Genomic DNA, 17,292 nt, shown 5'->3' with positions numbered 1-17,292 from the left:
TACCTGCCTGCTTGCCTGAGGTCCGACGGTCTGCCTTCCAACTCTTGTCAGTCTGTCTATGGACCAGCTTGCCCGCTCACCTGGGAGCGCACATCTGCTACCTGCCTGCTAGCCTACCTGGAGGCTCTGCCGTCACGTGCTGTGACCACCTGCCGTCCAGTGACTCCTGCCCGCTCACCTGGGAGCGCTCATCTGCTGCCTGTCTGCTAGCCTACCTGGAGGCTCTGCCGTCACGTGCTGTGACCACCCGCCTGTCCAGAGACTTCTGCCCGCTCACCTGGGAGCGCTCATCTGCCGCCTGTCTGTTGGTCTTCCTGGAGGCTCCGCCGTCACATGCTGTGACCACCCGTTTATCCAGAGACTCTCGCCTGCTCACCTGGGAGCTCACGTCTACCATCTGCCGCCACAGGTCGTACCAACCCTTTACCCAGAGACTGCCCCGGTCACTTGCCGTGACCTCCTGCCCGTTCATCCAGAGACTGCCCCGGTCACTTGCCGTGACCTCCTGCCCGTTCATCCAGAGACTGCCCCGGTCACTTGCCGTGACCTCCTGCCCGTTCATCCAGAGACTGCCCCGGTCACTTGCCGTGACCTCCTGCCCGTTCATCCAGAGACTGCCCTGGTCACTTGCCGTGACCTCCTGCCCGTTCATCCAGAGACTGCCCCGGTCACTTGCCGTGACCTCCTGCCCGTTCATCCAGAGACTGCCCCGGTCACTTGCCGTGACCTCCTGTCCGTTCATTCAGAGACTGTCCCAGTCACCTGCTGTGACTGCCTGCCCGTCTACCCTGGTCGCCACCCGCTCCCTTACAAGGACCGCCCCTTGTATAGTAGCTCAGAGGTTCCGCCTCCCAGACCCGTTACAATTATTTGGGTCCATCATTCTGTATGGATCAATATATGGGGCTCATTATACTGTATGGCTCAATATATGAGGCCCATTATACTGTATGTAGCAATACATGGGGCTCATTATTCTGTATGGAGCAATATATGGGGTCCATTATACTGCATGGAGCACTATATGTGTTCCATTATTCTGTATGGAGCAATATATGGAGTCCATTATGCTGTATGGAGCACTATGTGGTGCCCATAATACTGTATGGAGGACTATACTGTCCTGTCTAAAATTAAAATTTTTGAATCCACTGGCACGCGCTGTGCGCTGCGAGGATTCGCCGGTTTCTGAGCTATTGTAGAATTTACAATAGATATCACTCATGTAATGTAAGACGTAAGTGAATTCTTTGGCATTGTACTATACCTATATTTCTCTGCTGTATCTGTGCATCATCAATGGTGGTATGTGTTATAGGAGCCCACTGAGACTCTTTTGCCCGGGGCCCACGAAAACCTGGAGCCGGCCCTGCATGGAGTACAGATGGCAAACGTAAGTACAAGTTGTACAACATGTCTATGGTTCCCATGAGCAACAGTCGCTTAACAGATGCTGAGATCATCATGTGAACTAATTTACAGATTTAGTTAAAATGGAGCTGTAGCACCCTGAGGATTCGGCTGCTACAGGGGTATTGCACCTCAACCCAGCGGTGTGGTATTCCACTCCCGGGTAAGGATGGAGTGTGGAACTGAGCTAGTAGGCTGCATGCACTACATACATCCCATTTCCGGGGGACAGAACTACGGTACTCCCACCAGTATATGTGCAGGTACGACAGCGTCTGTCCCTGGCTGGAGTGGGAGGGGGGTGGAACATCCCAGTAGTGTAGGGGCAGATAGGGGGAGCAGTCTGGGTAAAGCTAGGAGCTCATTGGGTGCTGGTCACCTGGGCTCACACATAGAGGGAGTATATAAGGTGGGCACCATCTTAGATCAGGGTGAGTTCAGCCTGAGGAGAAGCAGAGCAGAGGAGCTCAGCCAGGAGGGCTGACAGGGAGCTGTGGCTCCGGCTGGGCCCAGCTCCAGAACAGAGCCTGCTGAGAGAGAGAGAGAGAGGAGCAAGAAGGACCCAGAGAGGAAACAAGAAGAGAACCCCAAGATCCCAGAATAAGGACAGAAGGGTGAAGGGTTGGCGGACAAGGGTACCGGATCCCAAGCTGGCAGAGGCCAAAACAAACCTTAGCCAGGAACCGGAGGTCGTGGTCAGGATCTGCCACGACCCTCACCAAATCCACTAGAAAGGCATACCAAGTATAGGGTCAGGGAGCCCAGAGGAGGCTTGACCACCAAGAGACCCGAGGGAGCCGGCCAAAAGTGGATCCCTGGTGGGAACGGCCAGAGGAAGGGAGAGTCAGAAAGGAGCTCAGGACCACGCTCCGGAATTGCCTGGGGGTTAGCCGAGTCCAGGACCTGGTGGACGCAGCACGGCTCGGGTGGTCACTCAAGGCCAGAGTGACTAAAGCAACATCAGTGAGTAAAAACCCTGAAACTGCATCTCCTGACTCTGCCTCTCCTTCCTGCATCATCACAACCCCCATCATCCACACCTGCTGCCCTGAGGCCATACCCCTCCCGTTTGGGGTTATACCATCACTGCTGCACATATACCACCGGCCTCAGCGGACTGCTCTGCAGCGGCGGCTTCAAAGCCGCACTCAACGGGTGGCGTAGTCGACACTTAACAACATCTACAAAGACTGCCACACACTTAGTTTGACACCCTGGGCACGGACCGGGTCACCGCCACAAGGACTACTACCCCCATACAGATCCGGCTCCGGGTATCCCTTGCACACGGCCCAGGGGGCGCGTCAACTTTTGGCGTAGTCGGCAGGATCACGTGCCCGCAACCACCGGGTACTGCGTGCCTGAAGAAAAGTTGGCATTTACCTCAAAAAGAAGTCTCCCGCCGATTCCGGAGGGTCCCCGCCATCGGACGCCATCTCGGATCGGTTCCCGCCATTTGCCCGTCATCTGCAGTCTTTTCCCGCCAGCTGCAGTGTTTCCCGCCACTGGGAGACGATTCCCGCCATCAGAGAAGATTTCCCGCCTTGGCAGAGCGGACGCCATTATGGGCGTGCCAAAGGATGGCAAGAGGCCACCTCCCATCGTGGGCCAGGACCGAAAATGGCGCCAAAAGTGGAAACCGCCCCCACCAGCAGAGACTGTGATGATTGATATGTCCATCAGCGTGAGGGAACTGCCCCTGGAACTGGCAATCACAAAGTTGCCCCAGGACGACCCCCAATGTGGGCGGATACAGAACAAAAGAGTGAAGATGGGAGCAGCTTGGAGGAGTCTGGAGGAGTCGTACCCGGAGATGGAGGGGGAGGCAGGCAGCACCGACCCAGTGGTCAGGAGCCTGTTGCAAGCGACAACCCCAGAAGGCCTGGTGGAGATCCTGGCGCAGCTCCCCAGAGATCGGGAGCATGCACGGACCGCACTGGAGGGCTTGGCTCAGAGGATGGCCCGAGTACAGCGAGACGTACTGGCCACATGGAGCAGAGAGATGGCCCTGCAGGCAGGAACCCGCCAACGGAGCACGCCACCCGAGACGAGGAGTCAGACCGCCTCTGAGGATGGCGCAGGAGGAATCAAGGCCGGAGACGACGCCGAGGAAGGAGCTAAAGAAACGGAGGCAGGTAAAGGGGACGTCACTACCCCGAGCCGAGAAGCCGTGAGCCTGCCCCAGCTCCCCGTCGCAGAGCCCGAAATTTCCCCTGCCGTGCCCGTCGTTGCACCGTCACCGCTCCCGACTAGGCCTCAAACAGAAGCCGCGGCCGCGCTCCTCGTGACGTCACGCGCCTCAAATCAGAGTGCGACCAAACAGGAGACGCCACCGGCCTGGTCGCAGGGCCGAGTACCCCCGGGCGCCGCAGTACCAACAGCGCCCTCTACCTCTGCCGAGCCACCGGCCTGGTCGCTGGGCCAAGTAACCCCGGGCGCCGCCGTCTTCACGGTGCCCTTCACCTTCAGGGTGCCCCAGGCCTGGTCGCAAGGCCTGGTAAACCCGGGCGCCGCTACCACCACCGCGCCCTCAACGTCCACAGCGCCACACCTGGGTGAAGACCTATTTGCCCAGCACACTCGCCCGGATGGGCAGCCCCCTGTGTGGCCACCGGAGTACCACCATCCCCGACTCCGGAAAGAAAGACCCCTGGATGAGCCCCTGATCCCGGCTCCGGCGCCCGCCAAGATCACCCCACTCTCATTGGAGGAAGCCCAGTTCGAGTGGGACTTTACCGGTGAGGACCTAATGGGATTCACCGAGGAGACCCGGGCAGCTGCAGCCCAGCGTGCGGAGTGCTGCCGGCAGCAGCTAGAGGTCTTTGACAGAGAAAGGAGAGAGAGGCGGGTCCGTGAGCAGCGGCTGCAAATAAAAAGTGCAGAGCAGAAAAGCCGGACCCGAAGGAACCCCCGTGCAGCCCACGGTCCCCGTGCCACCGGGACTGTAATTAAATTCCAGTTGCAGCACGGTTGGGGCTTCATCGGAGACCATCACACCCCCGGCGACGTCTTCGTGACCAGGGGAGATGTCGAGTCCCACCTGCCGGAGGGACACAGAGGTCGTGACCTTTACCTGGGTGATGAGGTCACCTTTACCCGGCACCAATGTGCCAAAGGACCCTATGCCCTTCATGTACACCGGCTGACAGAGAAAGAGCTGAGGTGTCAGGAGGAGCAAGAGGACCCGGACGGGTCTGAAGGGTACACGGAGGAAGTATTAGGAGGACGCCGCTACTAGAGTACGGTAAAAAGAACTGTGCATAGTTACCCGTATGTTCCTTCTTCCCACTGACCGAGGACTGAGAGCGGTCATTCTTTCCTTAATCCCACTGGTCGAGGACTGAGAGCGGTCATTCTTTCCTTAATCCCACTGGTCGAGGACTGAGAGCGGCCATACCTCCCCTTGTATATAGTTGCGCTTTTTAAGGCGCCCCCTACTGGTTTTGTAGGAAACTGTGTTTTTTCCAGAAGAGACTGTTGCACTTTACCCGGTCACAAGTTGCACCGTGGCCGGAGGAACAAGAATGTTTACTATGAAAAGTTTTATATGAAAAGTTTTATGCTGATGATATATATAGTGTTTTATATGTTTATGATGTTTTTGAAAGAAAATTTGTATGTTTGTGGATGTTTTTATTCTTTTACAGCCCGAGGACGTGCTGTGATTTACCAGGGGGGAATGTAGCACCCTGAGGATTCGGCTGCTACAGGGGTATTGCACCTCAACCCAGAGGTGTGGTATTCCACTCCCGGGTAAGGATGGAGTGTGGAACTGAGCTAGTAGGCTGCATGCACTACATACATCCCATTTCCAGGGGACAGAACTACGGTACTCCCACCAGTATATGTGCAGGTACGACAGCGTCTGTCCCTGGCTGGAGTGGGAGGGGGGTGGAACATCCCAGTAGTGTAGGGGCAGATAGGGGGAGCAGTCTGGGTAAAGCTAGGAGCTCATTGGGTGCTGGTCACCTGGGCTCACACATAGAGGGAGTATATAAGGTAGGCACCATCTTAGATCAGGGTGAGTTCAGCCTGAGGAGAAGCAGAGCAGAGGAGCTCAGCCAGGAGGGCTGACAGGGAGCTGTGGCTCCGGCTGGGCCCAGCTCCAGAACAGAGCCTGCTGAGAGAGAGAGAGAGAGGAGCAAGAAGGACCCAGAGAGGAAACAAGAAGAGAACCCCAAGATCCCAGAATAAGGACAGAAGGGTGAAGGGTTGGCGGACAAGGGTACCGGATCCCAAGCTGGCAGAGGCCAAAACAAACCTTAGCCAGGAACCGGAGGTCGTGGTCAGGATCTGCCACGACCCTCACCAAATCCACTAGAAAGGCATACCAAGTATAGGGTCAGGGAGCCCAGAGGAGGCTTGACCACCAAGAGACCCGAGGGAGCCGGCCAAAAGTGGATCCCTGGTGGGAACGGCCAGAGGAAGGGAGAGTCAGAAAGGAGCTCAGGACCACGCTCCGGAATTGCCTGGGGGTTAGCTGAGTCCAGGACCTGGTGGACGCAGCACGGCTCGGGTGGTCACTCAAGGCCAGAGTGACTAAAGCAACATCAGTGAGTAAAAACCCTGAAACTGCATCTCCTTAGTCCTGACTCTGCCTCTCCTTCCTGCATCATCACAACCCCCATCATCCACACCTGCTGCCCTGAGGCCATACCCCTCCCGTTGGGGGTTATACCATCACTGCTGCACATATACCACCGGCCTCAGCGGACTGCTCTGCAGCGGCGGCTTCAAAGCCGCACTCAACGGGTGGCGTAGTCGACACTTAACAACATCTACAAAGACTGCCACACACTTAGTTTGACACCCTGGGCACGGACCGGGTCACCGCCACAAGGACTACTACCCCCATACAGATCCGGCTCCGGGTATCCCTTGCACACGGCCCAGGGGGCGCGTCAGAGCAGATGTAGGAACAAGTTTTTACACAAGTATGTGACGCGCCCCCTGGGCCGTGGGGTACTCGGTGCCGGGCCGGTCGTTGCTAGGGGAGATGTCACAGTGGCGGTGACCTGGTCCGTGACCCAGGGCGGCCAATAAAAGGGGATATTTACAGGGGATTTATAGTTTTTATATACAGTTCGTGACGCCACCTGTGGTATGCGGCTATATGGAGCCGCCACTGCGGTGCAGAACCTCTGGAGCCGTTGTTAGTGCAGCAGAGTTGGTTCAGCTCTCCACAGGCAGAGCTTAGCTCCAGGGCAGTGTAGATGTTGCTGTTATGGAAGTAGCACTCGTGGTGCAGTGTAGTGCAGGGGGTGATGGCGCAGCAGCAATAATTGACAGAGACAGTGGGGTGCAGTCTTCCGGATCTACTCACAGTTCTCACTTTGCTCCTGGTTACAACTGCAGATCATATCTCCCCACGTTGTGCTGCGTTAACCGGGCAGGGGCTCAGCCAACCCTCAGGTACCTCCGGAGTACATAACGGGAACCCCTTCTGTGTGTTCCTTCTGGCCGTCTTCTTGGTGACATCTTCTCTGTCCCCTGGGTCCTCTATGGCCACCTTCTTGGTGAGACAGATGTGGCTTGTGGCTGCAGTACCTGAAATACTGCAGCCTCCGGTTTCCTAGTTGAGACTTAAAGAACTCTGCTAGTTTAGGGACCAGTCCCCTCTGTGCGACCTGACCCCTCCACCTCCTGGCAGATGCGGGCGTACGGGTGGCCTCCAGCACTACCCGTACCCCTGGGGTCCGTTCCTGGAGCCTCTCTCCTGCTCCTCTCTCTCTTCAGTCTTGGGCCTCTCTGGCTAGGCCCTCCTCCTGAGCAGAGCTCCTGCTCCTCTCACTGTCCTCCCCTGACTGAACTCAACTCCCAAGATGGCTTCCCTCTTTATGCTATTCCTAACAAGTGCTCCCCTGATTTACCTCCTCCACCCTCACCCACTACATGGTTCCCCCTACTTTGGTTCCCCCCACTCCAGCCAGAGACAGGGCTCAGCAGAGAAGCGATGCATCTTGCCCCTCCTGCTAGTCTGGAGTAGTGTAGTGTTGGATGCAGGTGTTAGGGTCCCGGGCAGTACTCCTTCCTTACCTGAGAGTGAGATACCACACCTCTGGGTGAGATGCAGTACCTCTGTAGCGACTGAACCCTCAGGGGCGCCACATATGCTTTTACATACTGTGGTAAAGCGACTTGCTCTGCTCTCCGGAGGCAGACACAGGACACATGGTTCGAGTAAAACTTTCTGTGGGTTTATTATGCGACATAAACTCCAGCTGTGTCCCATAAAAAAATAAGCAGGCCCTTTCGGGTTAACGGTAAAACAAAAGAGAAAGTATAACAGAGTCTATTTGCAAGCAAGGCTCGGCCTGCTCTAGGTAGCACAGAGAAGTCTCTAGCAACACCTGTCCTGGGTGTTGCTCTCCGGCTTCAGTCCAACACAGTCTGGAGACCTCCCTCTTCAGGCCACACACTACACAGAGCAAACTACTGACTGAGTATTTAACCCGCCTCAGCCACACCCTGAGGGGAGGTAGGGGAATGGCCTCCCACCCTCTTTGCCATTCCCATAAAACCACACCCTTTAAGAGAGTTAACTCCCAGCATATAACATGCTGGCATAAATTTTGTAGGTTTCAGTTCACACAGGAGAGCAACCTGAGTGACACATACCTCCCCTCGTATATCTTACCAGTGACTCCGTCACAATACACATGCAAACAACAATATGATAGACAGATGCACATCTTATAAACATGAGTACATTTTTCTGTATACCACACATTGGCTTGTGTTTACATTCAGACATACATGGTGTACACAAACTATACACACAGGAGCTGGATGGCAAATTTGAACCTGGATGGCAATCACACAACGGTATTACGTTAATAGTAGAAAAAACATAAAAGACGTCCCCGACATTTACTTTGGGCTCCATTTGACCTTCTTTCCAGCAGTATTCTTTATTTTTGCCAGACACAATAACCCTGTAGTCACCTTAAAATCTACTATGCTATTGACGCGCCCCCTGGGCCATGTTGGGCAGCGTTGCGCATGCGGGGAATACCCGGAGCCGGATCTGATAGGGGTAGTAGTCCTCGTGGCGGTGACCCAGTCCGTGCCCAGGGTGTCAAACCAAGTGGCAGAACTTAGAATAAGATGTTATAGAGTTCGACTACGCCACCCGTGGATTGCGGTCAGTGGGGACCGCCGCTGCACTGCAGACCGCTGAGGCTGATGTTATTTGTGCAGCTGAGAGTGGGATGACTCCCCACGGGAGGAGTATTGCCTCAGGGCAGCTATTGTGGAGATGATGATGGGAGTGATGGTGTGGGTGTCCCAGTACTGATGGTGCAGGTGCGGCGATGAAACACAGAGGCTTGAAGTGCAGTTTCCAAAGCTTTACTCACAGTTGTTGCTCCGGTCACTTCGGCCAAGAGTGACCACCCGAGCCGTGCTGCGTCCACCAGGGGAGGGACCCGGTCAACTCCCAGGCAATTCCGGAGTGTGGTTCAGGGCTTCCCTCTCTTTCCTTTCTCTGGCCGTCCCCACCAGGGACCCACCTTTGTCCAGCTCCCTCGGGCCTTCTGGTGGCGAAACCTTTCCCGGTTTCCCTGACCCTATCCGGTATGCCTTCCTGGTGGATATGGTGAGGGGTCGCGCCAAGACTTGACCACGACCTCCGGTTCCTGGCTAAGGATAATTGGCCTCCACCAGTCTGGGATCCGGTACCCTGTTCTGCCAACCCTTCACCCGTTATTCCGTGGGATCTTAGGGTTCCCTCCTCTCTTGCGTCTCTGGGCCTTTCCTGGTGTTTCTTGCCTCCTTTCTCTTTCTGCTATCTCAGGCCTCCACTCCAGGCTTGCCTCTGGAGCTGGGCCCAGACTGAGCCACAGCTCCCTGTCAGCCCTCTGGCTGAGCTCCTCTCTGAACTGCACCGGACTCGACCCTGTCCTAAGATGGTGCCCACCTTATATACTCCCTTCTGACACCCGAGCCCAGGTGACCAGCACCCAATGGGCTCCTACCTATGCCCAGAGTCCCTCCCCTGTCTACTCCTACACCACTGGGATATTCCTCCCCCCTCCCCACTCCAGCCAGGGACAGACGCTGTCGTACCTGCACATCTATCTGGTGGGAGTACCGTTGATCTGTCCCCCGGAAATGGGGTGAGTGTGGTGCATGCAGCCTACTGAGCCCCGGTCCACACTCCATCCTTACCCGGGAGTGGAATATCACACCTCTGGTTCGAGGTGCAATACCCCTGTAGCAGCCGAGTCCTCGGGGTGCTACACTATTGTGTCCAGCAAAACACAAAGGCACTCCCAGACAGGCGGTCAAACCAGGTACAGAGTTTATATTTTAGACTCTTTTTGAATCCTTCGAGTGAATGGCTGTGCTGGGGGAACATCTCAATACTGTTTTTCAGCTTTTCAGATGGAATACCACAACCAGTGCTTAGCAGGGACAAAAATGAGATGTGAATCCTCTGTAATGACGGCCATAAGCAACACAGCAAGTGACTAAATGAAGTAAGTGTTTTACCTCCTACCTGTATTTTGAAGAGCCTTGCATCTTGCATGCAAAGGAACTGTACACCTAAAGGCACTTGGAGATGCTTCAAATAGGATTTATTGTCAGTATTTCATATCCATTGGTCACACCTCTGTAAGTACAGTATTACGTAATGTTTCGGGTGAAGACCCTTTTTTAGACGTATAGGCTATGTTCACTGTATACAAAACCTAAGATAGAAACAAAATGAACATATACCCTGCTATAGTGCATATAAATAAAAAAGGGTACTGTAAACACTGTTTTTACTAAAAAAAAAGTGTAAAAGCCATCCCACCAGTGACAAAGTGTACCCAATGGTCCTATCCTCTAGTATTAAAACTTTACCATGTGTAACAAATGACCTCAATATGTCTAAGGGCCGAGCAGGACCGGGGACCTATCATGAACACCCAGCCATGGGAAGCTATTTACAGTGCGTACAGAAAGTATTCAAACCCCTTTAAATTTTTCACTCTTTGTTTCATTGCAGCCATTTGGTAAATTCTAAAAAGTTCATTATTTTTTTTCATTAAAGTACACTCTGCACTCCATCTTGACTGAAAAAAACAGAAATGTAGAAATTTTTGCAAATTTATTAAAAAAGAAAAACTTAAATTTCACATGGTCAGATGTATTCAGACCCTTTGCTCAGACACTCATATTTAAGTCACATGCAGTCCATTTCCCTGTGATCCTCCTTGATATGGTTCTACTCCTTCATTGGAGTCCAGCTGTGTTTAATTAAACTGATAGGACTTGATTTGGAAAAGCACATGACGCGCCCCCTGGGCCGCGGGGTACTCGGTGCCGGGCCGGTCGGTGCAGGGGATGTCACAGTGGCAGTGACCCGGTCCGTGACCCAGGTCCGTGACCCAGGGCAGTCAATAAAAGGGGATGATAGTTTTTATAGTTCAATGTTCGTGACGCCACCTGTGGTATGCGGCTATGTGGAGCCACCGCTGCGGAGCAGGTCCTCTGGAGCTGTTGGTAATGCAGCAGAGTTGGTTCAGCTCTCTACAGGTAGAGCTAAGCTCCAGGGCGGTGCCATGATGGTTAATGAGGTAGCTTTTGTTGTGCAGTGTAGTGCAGGGCTGGTGATGGCACAGCAATAATTCACAGAGACAGTGGGGTGCAGTTTTCAAGGTTTACTCACGATTATCACATTGCTCCTGGTTGCAACGGCCAAATTATCACTACCCGCGTCGTTCTGCGTTCACCGAGGCAGGGATTCAGCGATCCCTCAGGTAATTTGAGAGTACTTAATGGGACCCCGTTCTGTGTGCCTTTCTCAGTCGTCTTTCTGCGCTGGCTTTCACCCGCCTGCCCTGCTCCTCGCAATCAGTGTCCCAAGCCGGTAACCTCAGATCTTGGCGGGCAACCTGGAGTTCTCTGGATCTTGTGCAGCTACCTTTTCGGTGATTTTCGGCTGTGGGCAACTACACCCTGAAAATGTAGAAGCCTCCGGTTTCTAGCTGAATGTTGTAATTCCCACTAATTAGGGGCCGGTCCCCTTTGCGGCCTGATCCCTCCATGTCCTGGTAGATTTGGGCGTACGGGTGGCCTTCTGCACTTCCCGTACCCCTAGGATCCCCTCTTTCTTTCTGGAGCCTTCCTCCCTGCTCCTCTCTTCTCTTCAGCCTCACCTCCTGGGCCTCTCTCACTCAGGCCCGCTCCTCCCTATCAGAGCTCCTGCAGAGCTCCTGCTCCGTTCACTGTCCTCCTCTGACTGTTCCCTCAGACTGTTCTGACCACTCCCAAGATGGCTTCCCCTTTTTATACTACTCCTGAAGTGCTCACCTGTGCGTCTTCCTCCACCCACACCCACTACATGGTTCCACCCTCCAGCCAGGGACCAGGGACTGTGCTCTCCCTTAGGAGAAATCTCGCCCTTCCCTTTGAAGTGGAGTGTAATGGATGCAAGTGGGTGGGTCCCGGGCAGTACTCCATCCTTACCTGAGAGTGAGATACCACACCTCTGGGTGAGATGCAGTACCTCTGTGGCGACTGAACCCTCAGGGGCGCCACACTCACACCTGTCTATATAAGACCTCACAGCTCACAGTGCATGTCAGACCAAATGAGAATCATGAGCTCAAAGGAACTGCCCAAGGAGCTCAGAGACAGAATTGTGGCAAGGCACAGATCTGGCCAAGGTTATAAAAGAAGTTCTGCATTACTCAAGGTTCCTAAGAGCACAGTGGCCTCCATAATCCTTAAATGGAAGAAGTTTGGGACCACCAGAAGTCTTCCTAGACCTGGCCGTCCAGCCAAACTGAGCAATCGTGGGAGAAGAGCCTTGGTGAGAGAGGTAAAGAAGAACCTCCACCAGTCGGGCCTTTATGGCAGAGTGGCCCGACGGAAACCTCTCCTCAGTGCAAGACATAAAAAAAGCCCATATAGAGTTTGCTCAAAAACACATGAAGGACTCCCAGACAATGAGAAATAAGATTCTCTGGTCTGATGAGATGAAGATAGAACTGTTTGGTGATAATTCTAAGTGGTATGTGTGGAGAAAACCAGGCACCTGCCCAATAGAGATGAGCGTTGTTCGACTCGAACTGTTCGCCAATCTCAAATTCGAGCTGTTTTGGGCGGTGTTGGAGCCGTTCGGCGAACACGAACGATTTGAGAAAAATTCGGCTGTTCGAGGTTATGTTCGATAACTGTTCGTGCACCAAAATCATAACTGGATTTTTTCTCAGTAATGATGAAAATTAATGTTAATACGCAGTTTGAGTGTACAGCGGGGTGGGGGGAGGGGCAGGGGATGGATCTCTGCAGGAATAATGAAGATCTCCATTTTTTTTTCTCTTTCCCGCATTTACAGTGGGGAGGTGCAATCTGTCAGCCTATCAGCAGCGCACACACGGAGCGAAGTGCTTTTTTTCACACAAGCAAGGGCATGTGTCATTGGCAGTGTATGTCACATGTCCTTGCCCTATAAGACCAAGCCATTTTCCCCGTCGCCACCATTTTCTCACTGCTGCAGCAGCGTGTTAGACGGCACCGCTGTTGCTGTGTGCGCTATACCTTGTTAATTTCAAGCCAATTTTCGCACAAATCTACAGATAGCTTGGGAGTAGGGAATAGTTGTGATTGCAGTCCTTTTAAGGACTAGGTTACAGCATTTCCTACGACTTTTATCAGGCAGGTCTGTGCTCTTAAATAGATAGATTGTGGGAGTAAAGACTAATTGTAATTGCAGTCCTTTTCAGGACTAGGTTACATCAGTTCCTATCAGTTTTTGCCAGGCAGGTCTGTGCCAGTGCTGTGCAAGTTTTTTTCACAGCATTTGGCTGAATCTAGCAAAGCTAATCCTTTTTGGCCTATTGCAGAGTGTGTTAGTCAGTGGAGTAGCCTATCTGTGTTGCAAGATATACCACCTGTGTATAGAATACCAATTTTTTTACTGCACCTAGTGAAGTAAAATCTTTTGGGCATAGCATCATTCTATTAGTCCATCTATACTGACCTCCATCAGGTTGCAAATTGAATATAATTTTTTTCTGCATCTAGCTCTGAAAAAATATTTGGGCTTCTAGCAGTGTGTGGGACTTGTTCTATTTGTCCATCTATACTGACCTCCATCAGGTTGCAAACTGAATATAATTTTTTTCTGCATCTAGCTCTGAAAAAAATAATTGGCCTTCTAGCAGTGTGTGGGACTTTCTCTATTAGTCCATCTATACTGACCTCCATCAGGTTGCAAATTAAAAATAATTTATATCTGCATCTAGCTCTGAAAAAATATTTGGCCTTCTAGCAGTGCGTGGGACTTTCTCTATTAGTCCATCCATACTGACCTCCATCAGGTTGCAAATTAAAAATATTTTTTTGTCTGCATCTAGCTCTGAAAAAATATTTGGCCTTCTAGCAGTGTGTGGGACTTTCTCTCTTAGTCCATCTATACTGACCTCCATCAGGTTGCAAACTGAATATATTTTTTTTCTGCATCTACCTCTGAAAAAATATTTGGGCTTCAAGCTGTGTGTAGGACTTGTTCTATTAGTCCATCTATACTGACCTCCATCAGGTTGCAAACTGAATACAATTTTTTTCTGCATCTACCTCTGAAAAAATATTTGGGCTTCTAGCTGTGTGTGGGACTTGTTCTATTAGTCCATCTATACTGACCTCCATCAGGTTGCAAATTGAATATAATTTTTTTCTGCATCTAACCCAGCCAATACTTTTGGGCTAATACCATAGTTTGGCCACTCAGCTCTGCTCGGTTCCCATCCATTGTTTTTTTGTGCAAATAACTCCAGAGTTGTGAATTAGTTAACCACCAAAATGAGTGGAAAAAGGCCTGCTGCTGGTGGAATAGGCATGTTGGGAAGGGGAAAAAAGGTTGTGTCCGTGGGGTAGGTGTTAAAGCAACAGTAACATCTGCAGAAGAAAGACCATCTTCCAGCCAAACTAAAATGTCTACTTCTTTTAGCGGACAATGTGATCAGATCCCTTTCTTACGGCCACGCCAATTGCTACAAATTCCAGATGAGGCACAAAAACAGCAGGTGCTTCAACGGATATCAAGTGCTCCTTTAAGTGGGCTCTCCTCCACATCAACTTCAACATCACAAATACTCCAGTCCTCAAAGGTGTCACCCCAATCGCACTTGCTTCCTCACAGCTCCCAAATCTCCAGCTGCCCGTCTGAGTATGAGGTAGAACAGATGGTTGAGTCTGCAGAGCTGTTTACTCATACTATAGCCTGGGAATCAGAGGTCGACTCCAGCGCTTCTGTGAATCCAGACGAGGAAATGATCTGCACTGATGCCCAGAATCTTTATGAGTCGGATCCAGGACCAGACGCAGAAGGTTCTGCCCATAATGTAGACCCTCATTCCCAAACTGTAACTCCTGTTGGTGGAGACAATGAGGAAGACGATGATGAGACTCAAATACCTGATTGGAGCGACAACTTTAGTTTTTTGTCAGGGCAGGAACAGGTTGGCTCTGAGGACGACGGGTGTGATAACGCACAGGGTGATGATGATGAGGTTGGAGATCCCACTTACTGTCAACCCACAGTCAGCCAAGAGATGAGGTCAGCAGAGGAGGTGGAGGAAGATGCTAGTGACAACGAGGTCAGGTTGCGCCTTCCTGGACAGAGACGTAGTACTGGAAGCACGTCAACAACTGCATCCTCAAACACAACTCTGCCTCTCACCACAAGTCGTGGTGGCTCTTCAGGTCGCATGGGTGCTAAGCCTTGCATAGCCTGGGCATTTTTTCAGATCGATAAAGATGACCCAACTCGTGTTATCTGTAACATTTGTCAGCAAAAGCTAAGTAGAGGCCAAAAAATACATAGTTTGAGTACTTCATGCATGAACCGGCACATGGACATGAAGCATAAGTTGCAGTGGGAAGCTCAGTGTGCTACAATGCGGCCTAGCCAGCCGGGCCAACCGCCGTCTGCCATATCTTGTGCATCCGCGGCCTCTTCATCCTCTGTGACTGGGGGGACAGCAGTCACACCTGTTTTGGGGCGCAGACCTGCCACCTCTTTACCCGCAACAGCCAGCGTGATTGGCAGGTCATCATTTTCTTTGGAGGTGGTAACACCAGCTGGTGTTGAGCACTGTCCGACATCGATAGCACCACCTTTGGATCAAGGCAACCTAACATGTCTGCCTGCATCTTCCTCACAGACCGGCAGTTTGCCGGGGACACCCTTATCAACCCCGTCTAAGCACAATAGCCAGCCCTCGGTCCCTCAGATGTGGACAAGTAAAAGACCATTTCCTCCTAGCCATGAGAAAGCTAAGAGGTTGAATTTCACCATCTGCAAGCTCTTGGCTACAGAAATGCTGCCTTTCCGCCTGGTGGACACAGAGGATTTTCGAGACCTTATGTCCGTCGCAGTGCCCCAGTACCAGATGCCCAGTCAGCACTACTTCTCAAAGAAAGGTGTGCCAACGCTCCACCAGCATGTCGCACACAACATCACCGCTTCCTTGAGAAACTCTGTGTGTGACAGGGTGAATTTCACCACAGACACTTGGACGAGTAGGCATGGACAGGGGCGTTACATGTCGCTGACTGGGCACTGGGTAACTATGGTGACAGCAGGACAAGGGGCTGCTGTCCAAGTTTTGCCGTCCCCACGAGTTGTGCGTCAATCCTCTTTATGTCAAAGTTCCTCCACTGCTTCTGCCTCCTCAACCTCCTCTCGGTCTTCCACCTGCACCCAAAGCCTGTCTGGTCATGCCACAAGCTTTCTAACTGCGCAGAAGGGATCCTGCACACCTCCTTACTATGCTGGCAGTAGGGCTCAACGTCATCAGGCGGTTTTTACTTTGAAATGTCTGGGAAATGTGAGTCACACAGCTGAGGAGTTGTGGTCAGCTCTGGAGAACCAATTTCATGAATGGTTGTCTCCACTGGACCTGAAACCAGGGAAGGCCGTGTGCGACAATGCTGCAAACCTGGGTGCTGCCCTTCGCCGGGGCAATGTCACACACGTGCCTTGTATGGCTCACGTGTTGAACCTGGTTGTCCAGCAATTTTTAGCCCACTATCCCAGACTAGATGGCCTTCTGCAGAGGGCATGGTCGCTGTGTGCTCACTTCCGCCGTTCGCATCCCGCAGCTCAGCGACTTACATCTCTACAGAAGTCGTTGGGCCTGCCACTTCACCGGCTAAAATGCGATGTGCCTACCCGGTGGAATTCAACTCTGCACATGTTGCAGCGACTGTGGCAGCACCGACAAGCCCTGGTGCAATACGTTCTGACGTATAGCCTGGGCCAACGAGATCCAGAGGTGGGGCAAATCACGCTGGAGGAGTGGTCTCAGATCAGGGACCTATGCACCCTTCTGCACAGTTTTGAAATGGCGACGAAGATGTTTAGTGCTGACGATGCCATTATCAGCATGACTATTCCGGTGATTTACATGCTGGAGCACATGTTAAACAGAATTCGGAGTCAGGTGGTGGCACAAGAGGAGGTGGAGGAAGTAGAGGAGGAGGAGTTGTATGCGGAAGGGCTAACATCTGCAAGGACCAGACGGTTGGCAGCACCAAGGCGGCAAGCATGTGAGGGTGGGGGAGATAGTTTTACCAGGGCGCATGGTAGCAGCCAAACTAGTGAGGAAGGTGCAGGAGCCCAGGAAGAAGTGGAGGACGAACTGATGGAAGACTCATCAGATGAGGGAGACCTTGATCACATTTCTGTTGTGCGAGGTTGGGGGGAGAGGACAGAGGAAGGAAGCATGATTGTTACCTCGCCACCCACACAACAGGGACTTGGTGCTCCTGGATGCGCAACACACATGAGTGCCTTCTTGCTGCACTACCTGCAACATGACCCTCGAATTGTGACAATTAGAAATAATCCTGACTACTGGGTTGCCACACTGTTAGATCCCC

Source organism: Phyllobates terribilis, unplaced genomic scaffold (genome assembly GCF_046119375.1).
Source record: "Phyllobates terribilis strain yellow unplaced genomic scaffold, ASM4611937v1 Scaffold_11__3_contigs__length_659146591, whole genome shotgun sequence".
Classification (NCBI taxonomy): domain Eukaryota; kingdom Metazoa; phylum Chordata; class Amphibia; order Anura; family Dendrobatidae; genus Phyllobates; species Phyllobates terribilis.
The sequence above is the reverse complement of the archived record's forward strand: the minus strand, read 5'-3'. Positions refer to the sequence as shown.